Genomic DNA, 10904 nt, shown 5'->3' on the forward strand with positions numbered 1-10904 from the left:
GGCCCGTCGGAATCGGAAATCGGCCCGTCTTGCTTTTGTGCTTGTGCGTAAATAAATTGTGTTCATGACACCATTTCTGGTGTTGGGCTAGCGGCTAGGGTGCCGGCTTAGGATCCTGGGTTCGAATCTCGGTCGATCGCCGAATTAATGCCAGGGGGGTTGACTCAGCCTGTCATCCTTCCGAGGTCGGCTAATTGAGTACCAGTTCACTGGTAATTCCCTGTTTGTCGTTGAAGGCGGCAAAAAGGGTTGGCGTCAGGAAGGGCATCCGGCCGTAAAACATTGCTTCAAAAAGGGGACAAAAAAACAACAACTACCACGGTCCCCGAAAAGGCCAACCCCCGCTTTGCGGGGAAAAATGGCCTCTAAACGGTGGTTTTTACACCATTTCTGGATCTGATGACTTGCCAGTAACCATTTTGTAAAAATGAATGTGCAGCATCTAACTCAATATGTCGAAATGTCACACACATCCATGCCCGTGGGATTCCCACGGGTGACCCCGCAAGTTTGCATTGACGTTCGTCGATGGACTCGTTCGCCCGTCTCATTCGTTTTCTTGCTGCATCCTGTTCAAGTCTGCGTTCTTCATCGATCGTCTCATTCATTTTGGAAATAGAAGTTTCCACGCAGCGCATGAATTGTCACGATCCTCAAGAGGAATTTGTCTCGTAATCATCAAATGATAAATGGCAAGTAAATTATATTGTGGAAAATTAAAGATTTCAAATAAACCTATTTAAAGTGTATTCGCACATAACTAATTTTAAAAAACGAAGAAATATCTCTCGGTAATTTCCTGAAACATATTTTACTTCCGGCTAATAATGTTGAATTAAATAAAAACGAAGAAATATATGTCGGCATCATTGTTGACGTTTTTGTGACGACTGTCATCAAACGAAAAAGTAATATATCTTAACGGAAAAGCAAAAGCGAATTTTTAATATATATCGACACGTTGCCGTCGGTGTCATATTGGGCGGTGTATGATACACCATGACGCGATTTTTAAAAATATATCTCTGCATTTTCCCGCGTGTGTGGAATGTTCTCAATTATTGCTGACACCGACTCTAAAACCATCGATAAAAATGAAATCATATGGTGAGTTAGATTGGAGATAAAGGCGTGAGAGAGACTCAATGGCCTTGAAGTTACAGGCATTTGAGAATTCATTTCGTTCTATAAACGGCAACTTTCATCGGATTTTCTTCTCGTTTTTTTTCAACCGAGTCTAAAACTATGTTAGCGACTGTGAAAAATGAAATGATATATCGAATTTAAAATAGATATCGACACATTGCCGTCGGTGTCATGTTGGGCGGTGTATGATACACCATGACGCGATTTTAAAAAATATATCTGCATTTTCCCGCGTGTGTGGAATGTTTGTGGAAAATTAAAGATTTCAAATAAACCTATTTAAAGTGTATGCGCACATAACTAATAAAAAAAACGAAGAAATATCTCTCGGTAATTTCCTGAAACATATTTTACTTCCGGCTAATATGTTGAATGAAATAAAAACGAAGAAATATATGTCGGCATCATTGTTGACGTTTTTGTGACGACTATCATCAAACGAAATAGTAATATATCATAACGGAAAAGCAAAAGCGAATTTTTAATATATATCGACACATTTCCGGCGGTGTCATGTTGGGCGGTGTATGATACACCATGACGCGATTTTAAAAAATATATCTCTGCATTTTCCCGCGTGTGTGGATTGTTCTCAATTATTGCTGACACCGAGTCTAAAAGTAAAACCATCGATAAAAATGAAATCATATGGTGAGTTAGATTGGAGATAAAGGCGTGAGAGAGACTCAATGGCCTTGAAGTTACAGGCCTTTGAGAATTCATTTCGTTCTATAAACGGCAACTTTCATCGGATTTTCTTCCCGTTTTTTTTCAACCGAGTCTAAAACTATGTTAGCGACTGTGAAAAATGAAATGATTTATCGAATTTGATTTGAAATAAAACTGGGGGAGAGCAAGACACCACGGGCCTACAAAACAGGACTCAAAGCTATGCGAGTTAATAAAATGGTGGATATTTGTTTATAGCCACTCCCAGAATGGGTGGAGCTATGGGTGGAGCTACTCTGCAAACCGAGTAAGCCACACCCCGGACAGACACCCAACAGATAGACAGACAGACAGACAGAATCATCTACGGCTATTATAATATAGATTATCTTGTGCATCTTATGAAAGAAACATTGTAGGACCACCAAACTTGGCAGAGATAATGGGGACCCACATGGGGAGTGTCATGGGGGAATGGTTGGACGGAGAGGGAAGATCTTTGTCATTGTTTAAGTGATTGCAACCAAATTTAGTACACTTAATGGGTGACAATGGGGAATACAATAGGGGAAGAGTAATTTTAAGTGGAGGAAGTGTGGAGGAAGGGTCTATATTGGAGTCCAGCTACTCATGTTACCCCTATGGGCCACAGGGCTACCAAACAACTTGTATAATGGTTACGTGGGCATCATTTGGGTTGGGGGTTCTGGTATTTTAAAAAAAAAAAAAAAAGAAGAAAAAAAAAAAGATTAAGTAGTTGGCTTTCACAATTTTAGGGTGATTTTGAACAAGGGAGTGAGAGTTGGGGGGGGGGGGGGGAGGAGGTGGGGAGGTGGGGAGGGCGGTCTGTCATGCCTTGAATGATCCAAACAAACTTTGTTGGGATAGTGTAGGCCCCATAGGGAGTTAATGGGTGGGAAGATGTTAGCTTTTATAGATTTTTGAGATTTAAGGGGGAAATTTGGAATAGGGAGAATAGGGGCGTAGCACGTGGACCCACCGAGCACTTCACTTTTTTTTTCTTTTTTTTCTTTTTTTAAATCACGTACTTCACTACTTCGAACAAGGAGTCGTTAATATTTTGATAGACATATCACGTGCAGAAAACAAACGTGAGGCGATAGAAACAATTACAGGGTTATAAGAATTAAAATCACCAACATAATGCTTCAGAAAGTATTCAGACCCCACCACTTTTTTCACATTTTGTTATGTTGCAGCCTGATGCTGAAATCGTTTAAATTCATTTTTTCTCACAGTCATTACATTATTACATTATCATTACATTACATTTTAGCTCTTTCACGAGCCTCGATCTTGTATACAAAAAAAAACAAAAAAAAACCTCATAGTCCTGGTTGTTTCATGTGTCTTTCACTGAGGAGAGGCTTCCATCTGGCCACTCTGCCATAAAGCCCAAATCGGTGGAGTGTTGCAGTGATGGTTGTCCTTCTGGAAGTTTCTCCCATCTCCACACAGGATCTCTGGTGCTCAGCCAGAGTGACCATCGGGTTCTTGGTCAGTGGTCACCTCTCTTACCAAGGCCCTTCTTCCCCGATTGCTCAGTTTGGCCAGGCGTCCAGCTCTAGGAAGAGTCCTGGTTGTTCCAAACTTCTTCCATTTAAGAATTATGGAGGCCACTGTGCTCTTGGGAACCTTCGATGCAGCAGAATTTTTTTTGTAGTCTTCCCCAAATCTGTACCCCGACACAATCCCGTCTCTGAGCTCTGCAGGCAGTTCCTTCGACCTCATGACTTGGTTTTTGCTCTGATCTGCATTGTCAGCTGTGAGACCTTATATAGACAGGTGTGTGCCTTTCCAAATCATGTCAAATCAATTGAATTTACCACAGGTGGACTCCAATTAAGGTGTAGAAACATCTCAAAGATGATCAAGAAAAATGGGAGGCACCTGAGCTAAATTTCAAGTGTCATAGCAAAGGGTCTGAATACTTACGTAAATGTGATATTTCAGTTTTTTTTTCTTAATAAATTTGCAAAACTTTCTAAAATCCTGTTTTCTCTTTGTCATTATGGGGTATTGAGTGTAGATTGATGAGGGAAAAAATGAATTTAAACGATTTCAGCATGAGGCTGCAACATAACAAATGTGAAAAAAGTGAAGGGGTCTGAATACTTTCTGAATACACTGTACAGGTTGCTAGCTCATAATCATTAAACTCATACAATTGTGGCATTGTCATATATATATATAATCACAGTACATACCTGTGGAGGAACAACAGGTGAAATTGAACAGGATCAGGCAATCCAGATCGATCTGTGGAAAGAACAAACACAGGTTGTACATCCCAGAATTCTGGTGTTATTCATTCTTTGCATTGTTGTCTTAAGGATAAAGACATCACATGACTCTCTAACACAATGCTATATGATATTGTAACTTTACCCTTTTGTGGTAAAGTTACATTACCTCATGTTTTACAAATTTCCTTCACACTACATACTTACGCCAATAGAAATGGTTATATCAACCCACAATATTGGTTCACGAGTTATCAAACAGAGTGACCACTATATTCGTCATGGGTGTGTGTCTGTCTGTGTGTCTGTCTGTCCGCAGCATAACTACCCGATGACATCATCCGATCTTGATGAAACTTGGGTGGGAGGTTGATATCATGATTTAGTTGTGTCCTGCCTAGAGTGGGCGTATTGCGCCCATTGTGGGCGGAGCCACACCCCAAAAAGATGTCTTTTTAGGGGGTAATCGAGTTCAAGCTACATCTTCTCCGAGGGAGTTGGTGGAATCCGACAGGGGTTTCGGTATTTGGTTACGCCAATGTCATGTGTCTAGCCCCACGGAGCTGGATTTTTCATTTTCGCCCCAAGGTCAAGGTCACAAGGTCACAAAATTTAGAAAAGTCAACTTTTGATGGTTTTATTACATTGTTCGCTTCCTGATAGGGTGAAATGTCGTACATGATCTTATATTATCACATACATCATGAAATACAAGTTTTGCAACAAATTTCAGAATCTTCGACCTTTGAAGGTCACAAAGGTCAAATTTTCAAAGTTGTCGGAATCGAACCGAATTTTCAGTATTGTGTAGCTAGCTAACCTCATAACTGATTATACATTATTTTGTATCTCATTTCAAGGTCAGTAAACTTCGTTTTGACATTTCCAGGCCAGCACCACACAATTATGTACAGCTGGCTCTTAAAGGCCTGCGCACGCAGCACATTGGGGCCCTTTGTACATTGGGGCCCAGTCCGGGCCCGTTTCGGTTATAGTCCGTCCTTTGTCATGGAATACCGCTCGCTCGTGAACCATCGGTCTCCTGACTTGTCTGAATATATTTTGAATGTTACAGGATGTTAAGTGCGGTGGGTTCTTTAAGGGCATCTCAGGTTGTGGGGATGAGATATGTGATAAGTTACTCAGAATATGCAAAAGAGCGTCAAAACACAACTACCAGCAGTCAAGGTAATGTTCAGACAGAATGAAGAACTAATCCTGCTCGTGAAGGCTATTGTTGATGTGCGTCAGCAGACAAGACAGGTAGAACTAGAACGGCACTCAGTAGAGAGCATACCTCCACCTGGTTGGCCATATCACTCAATGGTGAAGAATCACTTTAAAAAATTCTACTAGCTGGATCCAGATCTTCACCAAAATTGAATCGATTCTTCCTTGTCACACACACACACACACACACACACACACACACACACACACACACACACACACACACACACACACACACACACACACACACACACACACACACACACACACACACACACACACACACACACACACACACACACACACACACACACACCTTGTCCAACAAGTTCCACTCTCCACTCTGACCTATACCGAGGAAACAAAATGGTGGCGATTTAAATTTGAAGCCGTACCCAGATGGACAAACAGACGGAGAATATATGTATATACACTACATGACCAAAAGTATGCGGACACCCTAACATCTGACATCTCATTCCAAAATCATGGGCATTATTATCGAGTTGGTCCCCGCCCACCCCCCCTTCGCTGCTACAACAGCCTCCACTCTTGTAGGAAGGCTTTCCACTAGATGTTGGAACATTGTTGTGGGGATTTCCTTCCATTCAGCCACAACAGCATTAGTGAGGCCAGGCACTGATGTTGGGCGATTAGGCCTGGCTAGCAGGCAGTGTTCCAATTCATCCCAAATGTATTTGATGGGGTTCATGTCAGGACTCTGTGCAGGCCAGTCAAGTTCTTCCACACCGATCTCGATAAACCATTTCTGTATGGACCTCGCTTTCTGCATGGGGCCATTGTCATGCTGAAACAGGAAAGGAGGGCCTTCCCCAAACTGTTGCCACAAAGTTGGAAGCACACAATCGTCTAGATCTCTAGAATGTCATTGTATGCTGTAGCGTTAAGATATCCCTTCACTGGAACTAAGGGGCCTAGCCTGAACAAAGAAAAACAACCCGACCATTATGCCTCCTCCACCAAACTTTACAGTTGGCACTATGCATTCGGGCAGGTAGCGTTCTCCTAGCATTCGCCAAACCCAGATTATTCTGTCAGACTGCCAGATGGTGAAGCGCGATTCATCACTCGGGAACACGTTTCCATTGCTCCAAAGTACAATGGCGGCAAGCTTTACACCACTCCAGCCGAGGCTTGGCATTGCGCAGTGATCTTAGACTTGTGCGGCGTGCGCGGCTGCTCAGCCATGAAAACCTATTTCATGAAGCTCCCGAAAAAAGTTGTTGTGCCGACGTTGCTTCCAGAGGCAGTTTGGAACTCGGTAGTGAGTGGTGCAACAGAGGACAGACGATTTTACGTGCTTCAGCACTCGGCGGTCCCGCTCTGTCAGCTTGTGTGGCCTACCACTTCACGGCTGAGCTGTTATTGCTCCTAGACGTTTCCACTTCACAATAACAGCACTTACAGTTGACCGGTACAGCTCTAGCAGGGCAGAAATTTGACAAACTGACTTGTTGGAAATGTGGCATCTTAGGACGGTGCCGTGTTGAAAGTCACTGAGCTCTTCAATATGGCCCATTCTACTGCCAATGTTTGTCTATGGAGATTGCATGGCTGTGTGCTTGATTATATATACCTGTCAGCAATGGGTGTGGCTGAAACAGCCAAATCCATCAATTAGGAGTGTCCACATACCTTTGGCCATGCAGTGTATGTAGATATATGACTAGCTGTGGAAAGCAGTGGGAACAAGCGTTACACTAGGTCCCCCGTCGGGGAAGTGATGAGTTGACAAAGTGGAACACGCAGAAAACATGCTATGATATGATATTTCGCTCACAAGGGTCAGACATACGTGGAGGCGGCCATCTTGGATTTTGACGTGGCGACCCAATTTTCAATAGCGTTCTTCCTTATGCCGAGATACACCCACACACCAAATTAGAAGTTGGTACTTCACTTATCTTTCAAGATATTCTTCTCAAGATTCAGACATATATATGTTGGCGGCCATCTTGGATTTTGACGTGGCGACCCAATTTTCAATAGCCTTCCTTATGGCGAGATACACCCAAGCACCGAATTAGAAGTTGGTACTTCGCTTATTTTTCAAGATATTCATCTCAAGGTTCGGACATACATGGCGGCGGCCATCTTGGATTTTGACATGGCGACCCAATTTTCAATATCGTTCTTCCTTATACCTAGATACACCCACACACCAGATTAGAAGTTGGTACTTCGCTTATTTTTCAAGCTATTTCGCTCACAAGGTTCAGACATACATGGCGGCGGCCATCTTGGATTTTGACGTGGCGACCCAATTTTCAAAAGCGTTCTTCCTTATGCCTAGATACACCCACACACAAGTTTAGAAGTTGGTACTTCGCTTATTTTTCAAGATATGCAGGTTACAAGGTTCAGACATACATGGCATCAGACATACATAGCGGCGGCTATCTTGGATTTTGACGTGGGTTGCACCCACACACCAAATTCGAATGCGGTCCTTCACGCACGCACGCACAAGCCATAGTCCCCCTTTCGCTCCGCTGAGCGACGGGGGACAAAAAGAAACCCGTGGAAATTCCATGCAATGTAAAATGTGACATCAAGACCTCAACTTAGCCCCTTATTGCCCACCCTTCTCACCCACTCACCCCCCTAGCTGCCACCCTTCTCCTCTATTCTATTCTCTCCATCACTCTCTCGTCTCCCACTTTCTTCCCCATTCTCCCTACTCTTCTTCCCCATTCTCCCTACTCCTCTTCCCCCCCCCCCCATTCCCCTCCACTCTCCCACCTCCCCCTCCCTTACCCTTACCCGCATCATGCCCGACCATAAATAGCGTTTTGCCTTTGAAAACATCAATATTCATCCCATTTTCTTCCCGTTTTTTATAACGGTCTTAAAGCATCTTAACAACTATGAAACATAGGGGCAATACCCCTGGCACTCACCTGGTATAACAGTATACTACACTGACTAAAGGTATTTTAAACCAATTTCAATGGTTGCTAGGAGACAGGGCAGCATGTAGAATCATACCAACATAATCATACGACTTTAAACAAACAAAAAAAAGCACCCATTTTGGGGGGCAACCCCCCCCCCTTCCCGCGACGACAATACGCCTTAGCCAAATTTGGGCTGAGGGGTGAAAAGCAAATTCCTATTTCGGGGGGTCAAACCTGGATCCACTTTGACCCCGGGTAGACCCCTTAGACCCCGAACTTTTTAATGCCGTGAACAAACTTGTCATAACACCACAAATATCATTTGTGCCAATTTTGGGCGCAAACCCATCAGCAGTTTCGGAGAAGAAGTTTCAAGTGTTGACTGACAGACGGACTGACTGAGCGAGTGAGCGAGCGAGCGAGCGAGTCAGACACACCATCGCATAAGCTCCCCTGAACTCCATTCCAGGTGAGCTAAAGATTAAATCAGATATCGAATTAGAGTTAGGATAAAGCCATGAGTCAGATAGCAAGAGCCTTACAAAATAGGCGTTTGAGGCTTCAGACCAACACGGAGCAAACAAAATGGCGGCGATTTCATTTTTGAATCCATGCTCAGTTGGGCAGAGGAATATATATATACTGTATATAGTTAAAAAAAAAAAATTTTTTTTTCACTTATAAAAAAAATGGCACCTCGATAATTTCTCTTGAATACACTCCCCATATCCCTCTTCTCCCCCCCCCCCCCTCTCTAATCTACTTTCCTAACAATCTTGATGAAGTTCAGGCATTCAAACTCCTGGGCTTCGCTATCAGCTAGGATCTATCTTGGACAAACCACATTTCAACGTTGGTCTCCAAAGCCAGCCGCCGACTGGGCATCCTCCGTCATACAAAGTCCTTCTTTGGCACACCTGAACACATATTAGTAATAGTGTAGCAGCATAGCAAACCTGTTGTGCATTTTGTGATACAAGCACCAAATTTGGCACAAATGTACATTAATATGTTGCGAACATTTTCAGATATTGGGCCACTTGAAATTCCGTAATTTTTTTTTTCAAATTTTTTCAAATTTCGTAATTTCAAATTTTTCGGGTGACACCGTCACAATTTCGGTCTTCGAGGCCGGCCGATATAGTGGGGCGGCTTAGCCCAAATATTCAAAAGAATTGTGCATTTTGTGATACAAGCACCAAATTTGGCACAAATGTACATTAATATGTTGCGAAACTCCCATATATATGTACGGGGAAAAAAGTGTTTTGAGGCAAAAAAAAAATTTAAGCGATACATTTCCAAAGAAAATTCGCTTTTGACAAAACCTGCAAATGTCCCATCGTCCTGAACCCACCTTGCTGTATCCACCTGCAAGGCTGTCATCCACAGCTTAATGGAGTACCGGTCTCCCCTATGGAGAGAGCTGGATCTCCTGCCTCACATATTGCTCAGCTTGACGCCATGGAAACCAAGGCCTTCAAACTGAACGGTGCATGAAAACGAGGCAATACAAAGAGTGACACCAGTCTCTCCGATAGTTTAAATGTTTCACTCGTTATTACACTTTTATGCAAATTCCAATGGGCCATCTATTACGTACACCAAAGTGGCAGAATCTTTGAAAACCATCCCCTTTCCTTTGCCTTTGCTCCCTTGTCTCATGAAAATCAAAATTCTCATACCTTTCTCAACTTTCATCTTCTCTTTCGTCTTTCAATCAAACATATTGCCTATGAACAATTTTTCTTTTGTAAACCACCTCGCTGGTCCCGCAAGTCGTCGCAATTCAATCATCATTACAGTTTTATGCAAATTAATTGCAAACTCTAATTAAGGAATGCAAAAAGTAAGAATCAAAACTCTACCGTTTCGTTAAAAACGAGAAGTTTCACCGAGGTAAATATAAGGGTCGGGCAGGACGGTGACCGTGAACCGTAAAAGGTTGAAAAGGCGCGCGTTGCACTTGTACCTTTTGTGCAGACTTTACCTCAGACCTCACTGATGACACGAATTCGCTCGTGCGTTGTGAGTTTAATTAATTACTCGTGGAGCGCGCCGTGCGCGCTTATTTTCCCCTGTGACACGCGCCTGCTGAGGGACGCTGACTCATGAATACTTCTGCCTTTACGCGTACCAGTTTATTTAAAGAAAATGACCTCCTGCTTCGCTCGTCTTCTTGTATCTTTCGAATGTAATTATTTTTTGAGTGTTTTGCCGTGGTTTTTAAAAAGATTTTCTTCTTCTTCTTTTCCACCCTCTTCTTCTTCTTCATTCCTCCTCTGTATGTATATATATATATATATATATATATATATATATATATATATATATATATATATATCGCTGATAACCATGACGGTCTAGTTGATGGCAGGGTTTATCGTGGTTGGGTAAATTGTAAAGCGTGTGCAACTTGTGTTGTGGTATCAGGTAGCGTTGGTCTTTTTTTTTTTCTTTTTTCTTTTTTTTAACAGATTTTGAATCTCAAGGGTCAAGGCGATGTTTTAGTAAATGCGCGGGCACGATGCTTGCTTGCATCACCATTTAAAGATGTTTAGAGTGGCATCTTTTTAATACCGTACCTGAGGGAAGTATATCAGCCTTTAAGTTGAACCCGTTTAACTCGATGCTTCCTGCCTTGGTCTTAATTCATACTTCAACCGAGAGGTAATAT

This window comes from Myxine glutinosa, chromosome 11, assembly GCF_964187855.1.
Source record: "Myxine glutinosa chromosome 11, kmMyxGlut1.1, whole genome shotgun sequence".
Lineage (NCBI taxonomy): Eukaryota > Metazoa > Chordata > Myxini > Myxiniformes > Myxinidae > Myxine > Myxine glutinosa.